The 18208-nt window shown below is 53.4% G+C and overlaps 1 long non-coding RNA gene across 1 annotated transcript in view; it reads right to left on the bottom strand.

Moving 5' to 3' along the window:
• Nucleotides 1-412: 412 nt before the first annotated feature.
• LOC136993427 (uncharacterized) overlaps nucleotides 413-18208 on the bottom strand; it is an 81945-nt gene continuing 64149 nt past the window's right edge. The window contains exon 3 of the long non-coding RNA XR_010885725.1: nucleotides 413-440. This is a non-coding gene — a long non-coding RNA (uncharacterized lncRNA). The remainder of the gene's footprint in view (nucleotides 441-18208) is intronic.

Below are 18208 nucleotides of genomic sequence, written 5' to 3' on the forward strand. Positions count from 1 at the left end.
CTTAAACCAGGGAGACCTGTCAGCCTTGAATCTATCTCAGGTTTCCCTTCTGTAGATGCTGTAGTAATCTCCAGCTTATGAAGCTGAAGGCCAAGGGAATCAGAGAGAGATGGGTGATCCTCGTGCATGGCCTCCACACAGCTGCACAGTTAGCTTTTCCCTTCGGTGTCAGTCTTCAAAAGGGCTTCATCAAGGCTGATAAACCTAAAATTAGACTTACCAGCTCAGGGAGGAGTGTGAGCATATCTCCCCGTCTCTCCTCTGTCTCGTGGCTGCATCTTTATTCAGCCAGTGGTGGTTGGAAACCAGAATTCTTGCGTATTTAGGTGCTCTGTGGGGAGAGCACCGACAGACAGGAGGGGAACATAATAAACATGTGTTGGTTTGTGCTGTGCTCAAGTCCAGCTTTCCACTGACTCCTCCAGGTTTTGGATCAGGCCCTAGATGGGAAAGAGGGTAGTGGGAGACAGCCTTATTAGCACAGAAGCGTCGTTATACTTACAATGAATGCCAGTAAATGATAATTTCCTGTCCTTTACAGCTCTCTATGTGTCTCCTCTGCCGGCAAATCCCTCGGGGAAGGGAGTGTCTCTTATTCTGTGTTTGTTTAGTGCCTAGTACAATGAGACTCTCTTCCAGTTGGGGCCACTTGATGCTACCACAATACAAATAATAATGATTCTAATAATAAAATGCAGACTTCAATGGGATGTGGGTCAAGCTGCTTAGCAGCATTGGCCTTTCTTGCTGACTTGCTTCCTCCCACTTCCTCGCTTCCTCCTCCGGCAGAAGAACGCTTCTACATCACCAATTCCCAAAGGTGGCTATCCTCACTGTTGTTTGGCTCTGCAGGAAGTACCATTGCTTAAGCGACTTGGCCTTCATTTTTTTTCCCCACTGACGTGTTGCAGAAATTCTCTTTCCACACCCTTCACTCCCCAGTAACATCTGCCTGCTAAGATGATCCTCACGAGAACAGCAGCACGGTTTGCACACCGTGCATGGACACTGCATTTGGCTATGACTTTCTTCAGCCCTGAAGGCAGTGAGGAACTGGAGATAACGCCAAGGAATACAAGTTGGCAGGAGGTCTGCAGGGCCTGCCCCACCTCTGGCTGTGTGGTGGGGTTTCTAGGCAGAAGATGGCAGGGTTAGGAGACCCCAGGATTTGCTTCCCATTGTGCCTAATCTCCCTGCCTGTTCTGCATCGTCTAGTGCAGCCAACTTGTCCTGGGAGCCCAGCCAGCTTATTCAGAGCTAGCTCTTCTATTTCTGTACAACAGGGCATATCGAGCATAGATGTGTGCCTAGGCCATAGACGAATATTGTCTTCTAGGTCTAGCTGGACCCAGTGGGAGGAATCACTGCTATCATCTCCTCCAGGCTGTGCATCACCCTGTCTGGCTGGAGGTACCACTCCATCTGATCTGCTGGTGGATATGCTTGTATGGAGGCTTCCCAGTTCCCTGCAGACAAAATGAGCAGGTTAGGCTTAAACAGTCTGAAATAGCACATCTTTGCTGGAAGTGATCGGGGGAGAACATCTGCTGTGAGAGAACAGTAACTCCCCTGCATATAAGGCTGAGCAGCAGGGGTAGACGAGGGCTGGGGTAACTTCACTCCACACAGCACTTTATGGATGCGGTGGCAGCCAGTTTAAATTTGTGACTAGGGCTGGTTTCAATTTTGCTTTTCATAGAACATTTCATTGACAAAAAACGGCTCTTGGCTAAAATACTTCTTTGTTTTGGTTGGAATTTTCCAAGTTTTTGGACAAAAATGCACATGAAGGTTTTGATTTTCTGTCACTTAATCTACCTTCTCGATTGGAAAACTGGAAGCTGAGTGAAAAAATGGAGAACCAAATATCTGTGAGGCCTTGATAAAAAGACATAATAATCAAGCAACAAAATCTGTGAAAATTTTTGAACTGAACAACCATTTTTTGTAAAGAATATATATAACATTTTCCAACCAGCTTTACCAGTGACCTGTAATTAAAGAAGAGTCCAAGCCACAAAGTTCAGAACCAGACTTTCCCAGAATTTATGGGTGTCCCTGTCTGGGTTGGGTTCAGCCCACTACAAAGCATGCCAAGTGTGAAGCTGAGATCCAGCTCCCACCTCTCTGGAGGCCGGACGGAGATGGTTTGGAGCCATCTCTTCATATAGAGTATGAGCCCTGGCTGGCGGCGCGTGAGCATCCCTGTCTGGCTCAGAGGACCTGGCTCGTGTCCACCCTGTCCGAGCCCTTGGGTACAGAAAGCGGGACAGGCCATGACGGGAACACGGCAAGCCCTTTGCTAGGTCGAGCTGCATTTTTGGGATGTGACTCTCTGCTCCAGTCCCACGCAGAAATGCACTAACGCGCCGGGGCCAGCTCAACGGGGAGCTTTCCCTTCCCGTTTTGTTGCACTGGCTGGGCAGCTCCGGGGAAGCCAATCGCCCTCACATGGGTTACTTTGCCCGAAATGCAGCAACAGCCGTGAGCCCCACAGTCACATTCCCTCACCTTCTGATCTGGCCCAGGTTCCCAGTACCTAGGGTCTTTGCTACCTCCACATGCTGGTTGCACACGCAATAGCTGTGTCAGATGGGGAAGGACACAACCTACCTCAGAGGGCAGCAGGGACAGGCTCTGTCAACGCTGCCCAGGCTGTCACCTGTCAGAGGTGTTTGTACAGCTCTTGGGAGCATGCTGCCCATGCTCCCACTGGAATACAGTTAATGAATCACAACTACACATCACAATGCTTTGGAAATTCAAGGCAACCACCAAAAAAATCGAGAATGTCAGTAAACAAAGAAGGTAAGGACAGAAAGCAAGAGGAAGGGAATTGCACAGATTTTGTTCAAGCAACAGAAGCAGTTGTTTCAAGCCACAAACTGCAAGATGACCCAAAGGGATTCCTCACTCACCTCCACGTGGTGGTAGGAGAGGTAGTTAGCTCTGCGAGGCTGCATCCAGGGCACTGGATGAGGGTCTGAGATCATACATTTGGGGCAGTGAGGAAACATCTGCAACACCCTCAAGGCATGTATTTCCCTACTAGATATTATGGGACAGGTTTTCAAGCAAGTGCCACATCTTGGATGCTGACCTCTTTGGAAAATCTGGCCCACTTGTTGGTGCCATGTTCCTGAAACACTGGCCCTGAGCAGTTTTGAAAATATGGCCACACCTGTCCTCGTTTCGCATCGCTATCAGCTTCAGAAAATCTTTAGATTGGCGTGATTTCAGCATTGTTTTTAATTCCTTCTGCCAGGTGCTGTTTGTGGAAACATGCTGTCCTCGCCACAGCGCATTATGTCTTAGAACAACTTAATCTCATGTTTTGGACCCAAACCAATGTACTATTCCTACAGGCTAATAAAAATGCTTATTTTATTTTATTGTTGTTAATATGCTGGGGTGGTTTGAAAGGAATTCCAGGGCCTGATGAAAGCAGGCTACCTGTCTTGCTCCTTGTTGAGACTGGTAGGGGCAGATTGCCAGGAACAGCTGTTTCTTAATTGCACAGACACTTATCTTGTTCTGACACCATATGCAAACATTAATGTTTTTCTGCAAATACAAATTTGGAGATTGACTGGTTGAGTTTGCGAAAGCCGCAGGTATTTTTCTGCGCTCAGAAGAGGTGGATGGAGGGGGGAAGTCTTGGGGACACATGTGAGCACAGAGACGACGAGGCATTTTCAAACATGGGTGACAAAGGACAGAAGCCAAAGCCCAAGCAACGTCTATCAGTCGTTTGCATGCAGGGAAGGGGGGGAAGAGGGCAGCATGCCAACTTTGCTGCCTATAGGAGGGCAATGAGGAAACTACCTTAAAAAAAGGGAGGTTGACTCCAGTCAGACTACACGCTGCCTTCACCGAACTCAGCGTATGGGAGATGTTCGGCTCAGCAGACAGAATGGGGCATTATAGTTGCCAGAAGAGTGTTTCTAGGAAAGGCCTCAAAATATTAAAAAGCAAATTGGCCAACACAGCGATGGTGGCCCTGGGATCCGTCCTGGCCTGGAGGAGCAGCAATTGTTGAGCGCGTGACACACATCCGTCGGTCACAGCCACAAAGCCTAATCACAGGTGGAAAACCACTGCTGAGCCGCGCTGGAGCTGCCCCAGTGCAACGGCCATGCTATTCGTACGCGATGGGTAAAACTGATTCACTAATTTTAGAAGAGCAGTTTTGCAAGGTCAGGAGCTTTTTAGATATGTGGGGCTTAGAGTTTCTGGCAGGAGGGTTTCAGCACTAGTAAACGGCTGCTTGCCTGCCAATTCTAGCCGAGGAGCCGTTCTTCCACGATTTAAACCTTAATTTATGCAAGCAGGCCTCTATTTCACTCCTTGATTTCGCACTCACTGCTCTAAAAGTCCAGCTGCTCTTCATATAGGAACAGGTCAATGAACTAGAATTGATAATTAAGGTTAAAAAATTAATCTGATGCATTCAGGAGTATGGAATGAAATTGGATTCATTTTATGTGAAACTATTCAGACAGGATGTTTTAAGTCTGCTATGAGAGGGAATAAACAGATCAGCTTTCCAGAACTGATTCTTCTCTTGCTTTTACCAAACCACTGTTAGTGTCCGTCCAGTCTGCCCTGACTTGCACCAGACGGGTTAGGAATGTGCTCTCCAGGGTGGCCAGAAGTGGTACCACTGAAGGGCTGTTGTGTCACATCTATTTTGTAGTGATGGCACCAGGACTAAGTAGTTTCTAATCAGGTTGGTTAGTGACATCTGTGCATGACAGTGATCTGTCATTTTAGACCTTTTCACAAAAATCTGCCCCTTGGTTGAGGCGGGGGTTTATCTTGGAAACAGTGAGCACACCAGCTAGGATCGCTAAGGATGCATGAACTCTCTAGGCCTGGTTTTTCCCTTGTCTGCACCAGCTAATCACTAACTTCAGCGGACTCTTTCTTTTCTTAGACCAGTTCAAGTAAGAGCAGAATCAGGCCTTATGTTTTTAAGATAGCTAAGCTAACTCGTTAGTTTGAAAATCAAATGCTGGTGGCTCTCTTAAACTGAGCAGCACAGGCCCAGCATCCTCGCCCACGCGATGGTCCCTAATGGCTTTTGGGGGTTCCTCCTGAGCTGCCCTGGCTTAGACTGCCCCTGGGGACTTGCTGTCATTTACACCAGTGTAAGTCACTGGTGAGTCGAGCCTTGCAGATGCCTATGTCAAGGCAGCACCAGTTTCTGCAAATTCTATCCAAGCGACCTGCCGCCCACGCCTGCGCCAATACCGATCTCTAATTTTCCACCCAAGGAAACCCGTTTGTGTGTTTGGGCGGGAGCGTTTCTCAAGATTCCCAGCGCCGGGTGGCTTTCAGCAAAGCGTTTTATTTTTGGTGCTGATCCCTAAAGCCAAAACCCCGCTCCTCCCTTTGCTCCGACCGCCAGCGCTGGGAGGCTGCTGTAAACAGTGTCTGACAAAGGCCCAGATAGGGAGGACACACTGGGAACCCAGCTGCTGCTGCAAGGAGGGGCTGCAGAAACTGGTATGATACATCGCCGTTGGTGTTACTATGATTTATAATTAAGGTTTCCCTGGTGAAGACATGAGATCACCGGGAGAGGGGACCTTGAAATATCTCTGTCTCTTGTTCAAGACATGACATTTAAGATTGCCCCCACTAAAGGAGGGTCCTTGAACAGAAAACAGCAGCTGGAATAGTCAGTGTTGGTCATCATCTGTCTGTCTACCTCTCTCATCCTCAGTCCCATGAGAAATCCTATGGAATTTAGCAGGCTAAAACAATGGCTTCCAGAAAGATTAAATTGAGTCATTACTCTAAAAAACTCCCTACAGTGTATGACAGTGAGCTTTCTAAAGCTTCTTTTCAAAAATCTGTGGCAAGTTAATCCTTTTCTCTTGTGAATCATTTCATTTAAAGTAAACTAATGCCAGTTAGTTCCACTAATGCCATTTAATGTAAACTAACGCTTTCTCTTGCACAGGCTTGCTGCTTAGGAGTTTGGTTTTTCACCACTTTTGTGCACATGCTAAAGCCATACATGTACTCTTGTCATCAAGCCAAGAAGGACTTTTGCTACCATAGCTTATGGTGTTCTCATATAAGGAAAAACATTTATTTTACCAGCACATACTCTTTCTGCAACAGGACGTTTTGCTGGTACTAAGCACTGGAAGCCATTGCTAGTGAGGACAAGACCTCTGTCAGTCTGGGGCTTACTTTGATGCCAAAAGTATAACACCAGCAGTGGGAGAAAGGTGCTGTAAGCTGGTGCGGTGAGTTCCCTTGCTGCCCAGGAGCAATTGCTACCCAGGCTGATAAAGCTGCCCCTGGGGCAGGCAGCATGGGCTTTTTGGGGACAAGGAGGCCCAGCTTCGCCTTGCAGGAGAGGCTGAACAGCCTCGGGGCCGGGGCTTGGTGTTCACCAAGTGTATGAACACACGTCTCTCCTTCTCAGTGAGCTCAAGGGATGGAGATGGGCCCTGTTAAACCAAGGCGTCACATTCTTCTTCCAGACCCTCATTCGTGATACGCAAAGCTGCCTGGCATCTTCACTTGAGTTATTTCCATCCTTCTGTCTTCTGAGTTGTGCTGGAATCTCTTGCTTTTTCCTTCTTACTTTTAAATAAACAAACCTCTTGCACAGCACATGCACACTTCGCTAGCAGAATTTACAACTTCCTAATTTTTCCTAAAAGGAAGAGTGAGGCATCACAGTGAGACCAGAACAGGGATGAACAAGCACTTGCGGTGCAAATGACACAGAAAGGAAAGCCGTCCAGGAAGGGAACGAGCACATGCCGCAGAAGGGAATCCCACTCGTATCTGAGCCACATTTAGGCTCCAGTTCAGTAACATAAGTAAATGTGCTTATTTGTATCTGAAAAGTGCTTGAAGTTAAGCATATGCTGAAGTGCTTTGCTGACACAGTGCCCTGGATGACATAAAGGAGCAGCACTTGGCCTTATTCCTACGTGCAAACTCATTTGGCAGGTGCCTCGGAGCTCGCTGTCTGCTGAGGACGCTGCTGGCCTTCCACCGATGGGTGACCTGCCTCGAGAACGGGCTCGTTGCTTGCCCTGGAGCTGCATTTTGGGATCCCGAGGAAGAGGAGCAGCCTCTCGCCCCTGCAGCCTTCCTGGGGGTGCTGGGCCTCGCAGCAGACGCTTCTGAAAGGCTCCGTTGTCCAGCTGGCACAAGCACCAAAGCCCAGCGACTCACCCAAAAGCATGGTGCCTTTTCCGGCCCCAGATTTCCAGCACTTGTAAAAGCTGACATGCAAAGTTCAGGTGGTTTTAACCCGCACGCATGTACGCTGCGATGGAAAAATACCTGGGCACTGGCTGTGCAGCAGCTTCGGTGAGGTGGTGTCATCTTGCTCATTCCTTCCAGTCTTGGCAAGGTGTAAATCTTCAGGTGCAACCCAAGTTCTTAAGGGCTCGTGTTGGAAAGCATCTAACTATGCTTAGAAGCCCTTAGCCAGGGCCAGGAGCCAGCGTCAGAGCATCTCTGGTGATGCCAGCAAAGCCTCTGTTTACCTGGCTGCGTGACATATTTAAAAGGAATATTATTGTTTTGTCAGTCAAATACTGGGGCTCCATTGAGGAATATTTTCCGTCTGAAGGGGAAAAAAGTCTCTGTGAGTTCCAGCCAGTCTGCTCAGACGGAGGGGAGCGATCCAAGGTGCCGGGTTTCCACATGCGCAGACTTCCCTCCTGAGTATCCTGGAAGTCGCATTAATAACCCCAGGTGCTGAAACGGCTCTTTGCCACACGTGTGCCCGGCGGATGAGGATAACATGGGCAGGGCAAGGAGAGGATGTGAAAACAGCTCTTCTGCTGTATTCACCCTTTCCTATGCGGGACCCTTTTTTTATTCTGGCAGAGCAGTAAAAGTGCCCATCTTTTTCATGCATTCCCAGCATTGCACAGACAGGGTCTATACAGCTTACTGGAATAGCCTTGCCCGAAAGTTTTTCATTAACATTTTACCGTGAAAAAATATACACACCAGCCACATAAGCATGTGGTTTCAATCCATTAAAACACTGATTCATAGAGTGTTTAGCAAACATTCTCTTCTGCATCTGCAAACAATAGCTACTTCCAGACTTTCACTGGCCCTGGATCGCCGCTGCTAAACGCGTTAACCTCGCTGAGCAGAAGAAGGTGAAGAGCCTTCATCAGCGACAGCTCTGCCTTTCGCCTGCCTCCTAGCCGGCAGTGGCGGTGCCCCCCGGCAAGTCGGCCGGGCCGAGAGCTAACCCGCTATCCCGATGGCCTCGTAAAACGGAAAAGTCACGATTTTCTTCGTGACGTCGTTTGGCAGCCCCAAACTCGGCTCGTCCTGGGCTGGGAACGGCTGAGGGCTGTTCCAGCTGGCGCCAGCGGCCCTGGGGCTCCGCGAGCTCTTAAAAGGGGCCTCGTTCCAGCCGAGCTGATTCGAAAGATGAAATGGAATAAAATAAGAATTGCGGGGGGTGGGACGGGGGGGAACCCAAAACAGAAGCACCCAGTGGGGGGGGGGGTGAGAAAGGCAAAAGCAGGAACGTCCCAAACTTCTGTGCCAGCGATGGACCAGCAGCGCTGCTATTCCTGAGCTGCGCTCTCGTAGTCGGTGACACGTAGAAGTGCTTTAACGTGACTGTGACTCCTGCCGAAGACCAAGACACCACCTCTGGCAAAGGAAGGTCTCGAGCTCCCCGTTTTGGAGGGCCGGAGGCAATCCGGGGGCAATATCCCTTCTCACTTCTCCATTCTCACCGGCAGCTCCAGGCCTTACCAACGGCCACCGCTGGAGAGGGGACACCGCGCCGGAGGGCTCCTCGGTCTGAACCGCGATGTCCATCCCGGCCGACGTTCCCTTCTCTCTCGGCTGCGTGACACCACGCTGTCCCCGCCGACACGGGGCCCCGCTCTGGCTGCCAAGGGCCGCCCGGACCGCGGCTGGCCGGGATCTGGTCCGGTGGGATTCCTGGCTGGTGGCATCACCACCGCCTGTGCGGGGTGACAGAGCTTGGCCACCATCCCCAAGCCAGGCTAGGTTTTATCCTTGGTGGTGGAGATGTCTCACCAGCAGGACCCCTAACTGAACCTGCTCCTGGAAGCAGGGGGATCGGGGTGGCCCGGAGCCCGGAGCCAGCAGCTGCAGCAGGGCGGACCCGAGGACGGAGACGGTGCTACAGAGGCACCAAAACGAGCTGGGGCTGGGCGAAGGCAGCGCTCCCACCGACGGGAAGGCCAGCGAGATGACGGCCCGTCTCGGACACCCGAGAACCTGCGGAGGAGCGCGCAGGCGGTGGCGGCGATGGCTCGGCTGCCCAGGGAACCGCTTGTGCTGGCTTGCGTCTGCTTGTTGCAGCCTCTGCCATGAAAACCAGGGGGCAGAAACATGTGGAGGGCGTGGGGAGATGGGGCAGAGCTACCGCGCTCGCCCGACCTTCTCCCGGGCGCCCTGCCGAGGCCCGTCCCCTCGGAGCGTGCGCGCCAGAACGGATTTCACTCGCTCCTCCGAGGAGGCAGAATTAGTCACAGGTGGTTCTTTTCAAAAATACATATGGGCCGAGTCTGGGAACATATGGTCTGATGGCATATTAATAACAGACACGCGAGGTTCCCTGTTAGTCACACGGCAGCGAAGCAGATTGCGGGAAAGACACCTTTAATGAAGACTGCCGAATGCGCCGAGCCCATGAATCACCCCTAACCAGGTCACCCTGCTCCCTCAGCCTTGCCTGACAAAATTAGCCATTTATGGGCATGCCGAGATAGGTTTCTCCTCCTGTTTGGATGCCAGGTATGAAGCTGCAGGCATTTGCCCCCGTTACTCCAAACTGAAGCGCGTTTTTGTGGGAGGCAGATAGCGAAGGCCATTGCACATCCCGAGAAGCAGGTCTGGTTGCTCCCGTTCCCTAGAGGTGTCCCTATCGCTGAGCCCTGCGTGCGTGACGAGCCTGGGCAAGGCCAGCCCGCAGCCAGCCCGGGCATCACCTGGCAGGCGACACGTCCCCACGCAAGCCGTCACGCCGGCTCAGCCCGGCTGACCGCGCTCGCATGCGTCTCCCCTGGGGTTAACAGCCCGGTAGGAGCAGCGGGTTCTAAGTGGGATATTTGAGGATTGCAAAGCAGATATGTGGTTTCTCGGGGCCTGAACCCGATCCACGGCAGAGTCACAACACAGACTTCGATGGCTACCAATCGCTGCAAAAATCTGTGCGCAGGTCTCCGTTCTGCGGCGGCAGAGCTGGGATTACACTGCGCCGGTGCTGGGACGGCTCCGGATTTGCGCCAGCGCGCCTTGGCCCCGAGCCATCCGTCGGCCCCAGCCTCCTACGGAGACGATGCGCTGAATGCCGGCGCTCGGCCTCGCTGCCCGGACGAGGGACCGGTCACGGCAGACACGGGCAAAGGAGGGCTCACGCTAACCTTAGAGCCTGGCTTTCGAAAGAGCCCGCCCGTGCGAAGCCTGCAGCCCCAACGCCTTTCATCGGGGACGCCCAGCAAGCAGCACATCCCGGAGACGCGGGTCAAAGGGCCCATGCGCAGACAGGGAGTAGCTGCAGACCAAGCCAAGGGACCTGGACAGACCTTCTCATCTTGGCCAGCGTTGTGCCACCCTTATCAGCCCTGCTTTTTATCAGATTAACCGACCCCCTTCCCCCTTTCTTAGTCACCTCTTCCTTTTCTTTCTTCCCCTTTTCTACCCAGCTGCATTTCCTCTGGGGGAAGGCGTGATGACTTTGTAAGTATTTTTCCTTGACTTTCTCTGTTCTTAATTGCAAATTATAAATGGAAGTACACCGCAGCCCAACCCAGCTCTCACGGTGACACAAGTGACTAAGTGGGGAAGGAAGGACTGGAGAGGCAGCCCAGGGCGCGGGAGCGAAGTCGGCCCTCGGCCGCTCCGGTGCAAATCGCTGACGTTAGAGGAGCTGCAAGGAGGATCCGTGATTAAAACCCGCTCCACTGAGCCTCCCCGCCTTGCCCTGGCAAAAGAGCAGCCTGTAGTCCTGACCTACAGGACCGTGAGAAAACAGAGCGGTTCCTTAAGGGGTCACAGCCCTGCACGCATTGCTCTTCTCGCCCGCCGGCTCTGGCGTGCAACGGTGGATTTTCTAACTCAGTGGTGAGCGTGCTCTTATCTCCTTGAGCCCTGGGAAAAGATCAAACATGCTGCAGCTGGGAGTGGTGCTGCGTAATCCAAACAAAGCGGCGGCCGGAATGAAGATGCAGCAGCCAGCTCAGCCCTTGCGCCTAGCAAACCGGATCCGGCCTCTCGTTCAGCGGGATAAACACTCGGCACATCCCAGGCGGCCCCATGAAGCCCTCGGTCCCAGCTCCCCTGCGGAAGGAGCGGGTCCCCCTGCAAGCGCAGGGAACACGTTCACCCGGGACTGCAGCGCGCTGGGACAGGACGCAGGTCACGCTGGGGCTGTGCTGGGCCTGCCTGCAGCGCCCACGTTCACACCTGCAGCGTTCATCACCTAGAGATGCTTCTTGCAACATGTACCAAGGATCGCATTGGTGCCAGTAAAATCACTCTATTTCTGGTGTTGAAAGTGTCCTAAAGTTGCATTTGCCAATTTATAGTCTGGATTTATCTGCTCCAGATTGGAGAGAGAGAGGATGCCGACTGCAGAGGATGCAGGGAACATCACAGACTTTATTTGGCCCTGGGCTAATAGCAGCGGCTTGTTTCAGGTCGCAACATACAGCAGGAAGAAAGCGCAAAATAGCAGCGAAGAGCCCCAACGACTTTGAGCGCACACTGAACCAGCAAGGAAAGGGAACGCTCCCAGGGCTGCAGCTCCGGAAACCGCAGCAGAGGCGAGGGAGGGAGGTAACCCCGAGCCTGTTTTCCTCTGCGGCCAGCGGTGGGTAGCCAAGCTTTGAACCGGGGCGCTGCCCTGCTCTGCCTTAGCGTTAGACCGATACCCAGCCTCCGGCTCAAGACGTAATCACCCGCTTCAGAATAATGTGCCTACGCGGCTAATTGGATTTTCCTAAAATTGTACACGATTGCAAATCACAGCAGCTTGGAACATGCCTAAAAAGAAATGAAATCCCCAGAACCGTCTAACGTCAGATGCTGGGGTCTTTCTCCTCAGGTGACTCCTGTGCTATGGGGAGGCTGGCGGCTGCTCCGGGCTCCCCGGGGAGAAACGCGCGGCAGTCGCGCTCGTTTGATTCGTGCCGAGGGGAGCTCGGCGTGCTCAGGGTGAAAATCCAGCTGGAGAAAATAAACGCCTAATCTCTTGCAACACGCAGTAAAACCAAGGTGCATGGAAGATTGGCTTTTATCGCGCGTTTGCCACAGCTGAATTTTCTAGGTAAGGCTGTTCCTTCTCTGCTGGGCCTTAAATTTGCCTGGGTTTGCCTGCATGAAAGCACTGAGGAAAGCTGAGGCGAATGAGCGAAGGTGTGAAATCAATATACATGAACTCAGTGGCTGTGCGCCCCAAGGCTGAGGCTTTAGCTTGCTGCGCTTCTTACACTCAATGAGCTGAGACCCTGCTATTTTAATCTGGGTGCCCGGGTCGGACCCCGACGAAGTGGTACCCACGGCGGGACGAGGCGCTGAGCATCCCTCCGCGACGAGCCTTGCGGAGACGTGTGGCGTTCAGCCCAGGGAGGTGCACGCACGCCAGAGGAAACGCTCCCAAAGACTCAGGAGGTTTTGGCAGAATATTGTAATTTGACATCATTCTCCTCCAGTGAAAAGACACTACACGTGTGTTCACACGCATGCTCTGAGCCAGGTCCTCAGCTGGAATAAAGCAGCACGGCTTCAATGATTTTTAAAGGACGGTTATCTTCCTTAGGGCTCTGGCCTCTTGCCCTCTAATTCATGTCTTTCACTTCCATAAGCAGCCCTGATCTTTTGGTAAACGCTGTGTTTGCTACAGGGAACCGTGAGCAGGACGGCGATGGTTAGGAAGGAGTCGGCAGAACAGGTCCCCGACAGCTTCTGCTCCCCGAGCAGCCTCTGAACCGGCAGACGGGAAGGCAGAAACTGCACGAACTCGGCGAAGCGACGCGACGCGAACCAGCACCGCCGGTGCTCGCAAACCGCCCCGCCGCTCCCCGGCCTCCGTGCGCCCCGACGACCCTCGCCGGGGCCGAACCCCGCTGCGCCCCTCGACGCCGCGGCCGCCGCGCCGGTCCGGCTCCGGGAGCCCCGGCGGCGGAGGCCTTCTCGGAGTACGGGCTCTCTCTTGTGGCTGCCTGCGCGCAGCACACGGCGCCGCGCGGCCCCTCCATCCCGCTCGCCGAGGAGCCCACCCGGCGGGCGGGCGGCCGCCTTGGGCCTTGCCCTCCGGCCGAGCTCCCGGCCCGGAGCCGCACGCGGCCTCTCCCCAAGCCCAAGGCCCGGCGCGTCGACGCCTCGCCGTCGGCTCCGTTCCTCCTCGTCCCGAGCCCCCCTGCGAGGCCGCCCGGCGCCCTATGGGGAGCTCCTCCAGCTTTTTGGGGGGGCTCGTCACCCTCCGGGCCTTGGGCCAAGCCTGGCGCGTCCCTGACCCCCCCGCCCCGGAGAACGCTCCTCGCAGGGAGCGCCGTCCCCGCGGCCCTGTCCATCGTGGGAAGGCAGAGGGGCCCCAACGCGCCCGCAGGCGCCGTCCGCGGGCCCCCCCCGGCGCCACGCAGCGAGGTTGGGGCGCAGCCCCGCTCGCTGCACCTCGCCTCCCTCCCCGGGACGCCGCGGCACGGTGCGGGGCGCGTGGGGGGATGAAAGCAGAGCAGCCCGGCTCGGCCGCGTCCCGCAGACGTTCGGCGCGGAGGAGCGGTGCCTGGCTGGACCCTGGGGGCTCGGATGCCCCCATCCTCCCCGGGCGGCCGCAGCGCTCCCGGCGGGTCCCTGTGGCTAATGAGGGTCAGTATTTGCTCACAGCAGTCCCGGCTCCCGCTGCGGTGGGCGACGGCAGGAGTGACGCACTACGGCTGGGGTCTCCCGTACTTTCCCGGTCTCGGCTATTTTCGTGTTCTGCTGGGCTGTCGACTCCAATCACAGGCAGGGGATTACGGCTTTGAAGAGACTTGGGGAAGACAACGCTACCCTGCCGCCTCTGGCACTGGGGGCCACGGGGAAAAGGGTCACATCCGATTGCCAAGCAGGCCTGGCATCTCCAGGTGTCTGCGTCAGTCTCTAATTTTCACAACCCAGAAAATAAAAAAAGCTTAATAACACAGCGTGAGCGGCTGACGGGTACAACGGCCTACCGTCTACAGCTGCCTTTGCCATTTCGCAGACAGATCTATGGAAAACCACGCAGAGCCGCTTTCGTTAGCTCAGCCTCTCCCACCTGCAGGCGCTCGCCTCCCGGCACGTCTCCAGCAGCAAGCGAATGCCCTTCATTAAGTACTTTTGTTCGGGTCGCTCTCTGCACGCGCGGTGGGAAATCACCCCGTGCGAGCTGACAACAAGCAGCGCCCGAGAGGTCTCTGACCTAACCGACACCTCTGCGTTCTGAGAAGAGGCCGGTTAGAGCTGCAAGCTGTGGCTGTGACCCAGAGAGGAGCCGGCGGCTCTACCCTGCAAGCGCTCAGACAGCGCATTAACAACCCTGAGTGACAGCGCTCGCAGGAACGGATACGCAAAGCTAATAGATACGTTCAGACATGGGAAGGTGTCCATATGTTTTGGTGATTGCATTGCTCTCCCTTATTGCACCACATATGCTGTGCTTTTTGCACCTAATAGATTTCTAAATTGGCTCTTTCTATCTGAGTGGTCCCCTTAAGTGTTTCCATAACACATCTTTTATGACTAATAAGGCTTCCATTTACTTAACCTGCACTGTAATCAGTGTGGGACACATTTCTGTACAAGCTCCAGCTCAGTCCCCCTCCGATGCCCCGCGTCCGGGCTGCCCCAGCCCTGCCAGCTTCGTCCCCGGGGAAGGGCCACTGCCGCTGAGCAGCACAAATCGCTGGGGCTTTCCCTGGGGTCTCCCTCTCAGGGACATGTTCAAGGCTCTTTTCCACTTCCCCTTTTAGAAGGGGGGAGCAGAGGTTGCTCCTTCCTTTTACGACAAGACTGGAGGAAGAAGCAAGCAGATTAGCCGTCCGTTGTGTTGTTCTCCAGGCCTATAAACATGCCCCCGTTAGAGGGGAGGACAGCCGGAGGGACCCCTCTCCGGCGGGGTTTTTAGTGCGCTGATCTGAGAGGATAAAAGGGGCTGTCGAGAAATGAATAACAACAAACCAGGAATGGCAGCACCTTTCAGGGCCGGGACCTGCTGACCCCTGAGCTGAAGACTGGAGCTGAGTTAATTAAATACAAAATAAACAGTCCTTCCTTAAGTTCCGGGCTGGTTGCATTCACGGAGAAAGCTGGGCTCGCTCTGCATCGCACCAGGCAAGAGGAGAGGCAGGGTGGGTGTCCCCGCGGCGGGACGCCCCACGCCGTGGTCACAGCAGTGCTGGGTCGAGCCCAGGGGTTCGTTCTCGGGAGTCCCCAGGCGCTTGCATGGCTAAGGGCTGCCTTCTCGCACTGCCTTATGGCGTTTATATGCTCTCGGCATATGCTCATTTATTCGGTTGGGGTGTAAAATACCATCGTTGCAGAGTTATGTAAAGCGAGCGTGTAAGTAAATGTGAGCTGCAAAGTCTAGCGCAGCTCAAGCGCGGCCGGTCAGATCTGCGCCATCAATACTTCACGGTTTACAATCCTCCGTAGGCCTACAGGACACGCAGTGGCTCTTTTTCTGCTTTTAATTATCAGGAAGCAACTGGAACAGAATTGTCTCTGACACCAGCGAGGGACACAGAGACTCGCGCTGCTCTCAGACACCCATTACCGAGTGCAGCAGCCTTGTCGCTCGCCCTGACCGGTACCGCGGCACTGATTTCGTGGGACCTGTACCACAGCCCTGATTTCTTGGGCTCTGCCTTCGGGCCCATCTGGCCGAGGCTGCGGGACAGCGGCTTGTTCCAGCTGCAGAGCACCCGGCGCAGCGACGGGGAGCCCTGTGCCAATGCCGACGGGAGAGGAGCGATCGAATAAAGCAGGCAGCCGCAAGCGTCTTCCAGGTTGGTTTCTTTGGTCTCGGACGTGAGTGACCAGAACTGCACCAATAGGCAGGTCTCCCCAGTGCCACGCACAAGAGCAGCAATACTCCGCTGTCTCCATGGGAAATACCTTTCTTGCTATGCCCTCGGATTGCATTTGCCTTTCCTCAGCCACAGGCAGGCTCAGAGCAACCCTGGAGCTGACACATCCACGTATGGTCTTTCTGTCCCTCTACTGCCCTCAACAGATCCTTGCAGAAACTCCTACACATCCCTAAGTATCACAGTCCCAGCACTACTGATACTGCCTGTTGCCTACTGTTCAAATGCCCTGCAAGATCCCGAGAGCCCCGGTGCTCTCTCCTGGCAGCGTTGCAAGGGTTAACAGCAAAGTTCATGCCCCAGCGAGGTGGAAGGTGCCAGGAGCAAAACAAGTGATGTTCTGAGATTGTTTTGTTTGATCAATGCTATTAAACTGATAGATTGTTTGGGGAAGCTTTTTATCTCAGCCCTCACATCTGTTCTTAATTTAGATGTAGTGGTACAAGGCTGATTGTGAATAGCAGGTGCTGTGTGTATCTGGTGAACATTAGGGAACATTCACTTGGAGGCTCTGGAGCTGCCAAAAAGTGTGCTGATTGGACAGATGTTAGTTCATTACTGTCAACTCGTCATCTTGGATGTTTTAAGGGAACATTTGTTTGTTAAGGAAACACAGCTGTTACCAAGAAATTTGTTTTTCCTTCCTTTTTTTGGCTAAAGGGCAGAGAAAAAGCCCAAGTTACCAGGGCATCTGCACACCCTCTCTCTGGGAAGGACCCAGCCCTGGGTCAGTCCTGGGGTGGGAGCAGTCAGGAACAGTCCCTCTGCTCTTGCCCACAGCCCAGAAGCTGAGGAAGGGACACAGGCCCGAAAGGACCTTGCCTAGTCACCTAACGCCCCCTTGCCCCAGGGCTCAACTCCATCTAAACTCTTCTTGACATGTTTGTCTAACCTGTTCTTAAAAATTTCCAGTAGTGGCAATTCAGCAGCCGCTCCCTCCGTGATCCTGTCCAGCCCAGCTCCCAGCATCGGCCGAGTAGACGCGTGCCTGGTTCAGGAAGCTAGGTTACGTCTGATGCTCCGAGAGCATGAGGGTGAACAGGGTCAATGCTGCACACATGGGTTCTCCACAGACTTCTGGGTGCTAAAACCTTCATGTGATTCAGGTTAAGGGCAAATCTGCCAGGAATTATCCTCAAAGGGTAATTTGTTGCAGCAAGACGAATGGACAGTCCCATCGAATAGTAGAATTACCTGGAGTGGGAATCAGAGTACAACTTGCCCCTCAGCCCTGCCACAGAATTCATCTCTAGGTGGTGTAAATCTTGTTTATCCTATTAAATGCCTTCCAAGAAAAACGGGTCTTTAGGTTTCCCTTCTAGGTCAAGCTAAGTTTCGCTCAGAAATACATACTGGCAAGGTCAAATTTGTGCATTTGAGGGTAGCCGTGGGAAAGAAGGCTCCTGTCTTGTTCTAAAACAGCAGTGACAGTTTGGGTTCTGAGCCCTTGTGTCTGGGAACATCCTAAGAAAAAACGTGCTCTGAATTTTGAGGGCTTTCAGCAAGCTAGAGGGTAGAGCTATGTTGCACGTTTCTCATCTCCTGTCATGATGGATCCAATGAGCAACTGGGTATTCCCCATTTTCCAAAGAGTCGGCGGCATCTGAGGACACCATAAGAACCCAAATGATTGAGCCTGAGGTTTGTGAATCAATTATTACTGCTGTAAAGTTGCCTTCAGACATGGCATTGATGAAGACAGCCCCATCCACAAGCAGAGCAGGCCTGAGTCTGCAGTCCGTAAACCGAGCAAAAGTACCACCATCAACAAGTAAGATCTGACACACAGGGCCAGAGAATCCTGCCAAAGCGGTCATCTAGGTCAAAGCAGTTTACTGAAGGGGTGAGGGGTGCGACTGCTCTTCAAATGAGGAGACTGATTGTGATTAGGAAGTGGCTCCAGGCATCCAAAAAATATTCCAGGTAATGAAACAATTTGTGGGAAATGGAAACGCTATAGAGAACAACAGAACCCCCCGGCACTAACCAGATCATCCTGACTCTTGCATGGCCGATGGAGATTAACAGCAGATGAACAGAGACGGGCGATGCTGATGCTGAACTCTGCCTTGGACAGCCTGCGTGTTGCAGTCAAAGATGTTTCGCTTCTCCTA

Source organism: Apteryx mantelli, chromosome 15, assembly GCF_036417845.1.
Source record: "Apteryx mantelli isolate bAptMan1 chromosome 15, bAptMan1.hap1, whole genome shotgun sequence".
In the NCBI taxonomy this organism is placed as follows: domain Eukaryota; kingdom Metazoa; phylum Chordata; class Aves; order Apterygiformes; family Apterygidae; genus Apteryx; species Apteryx mantelli.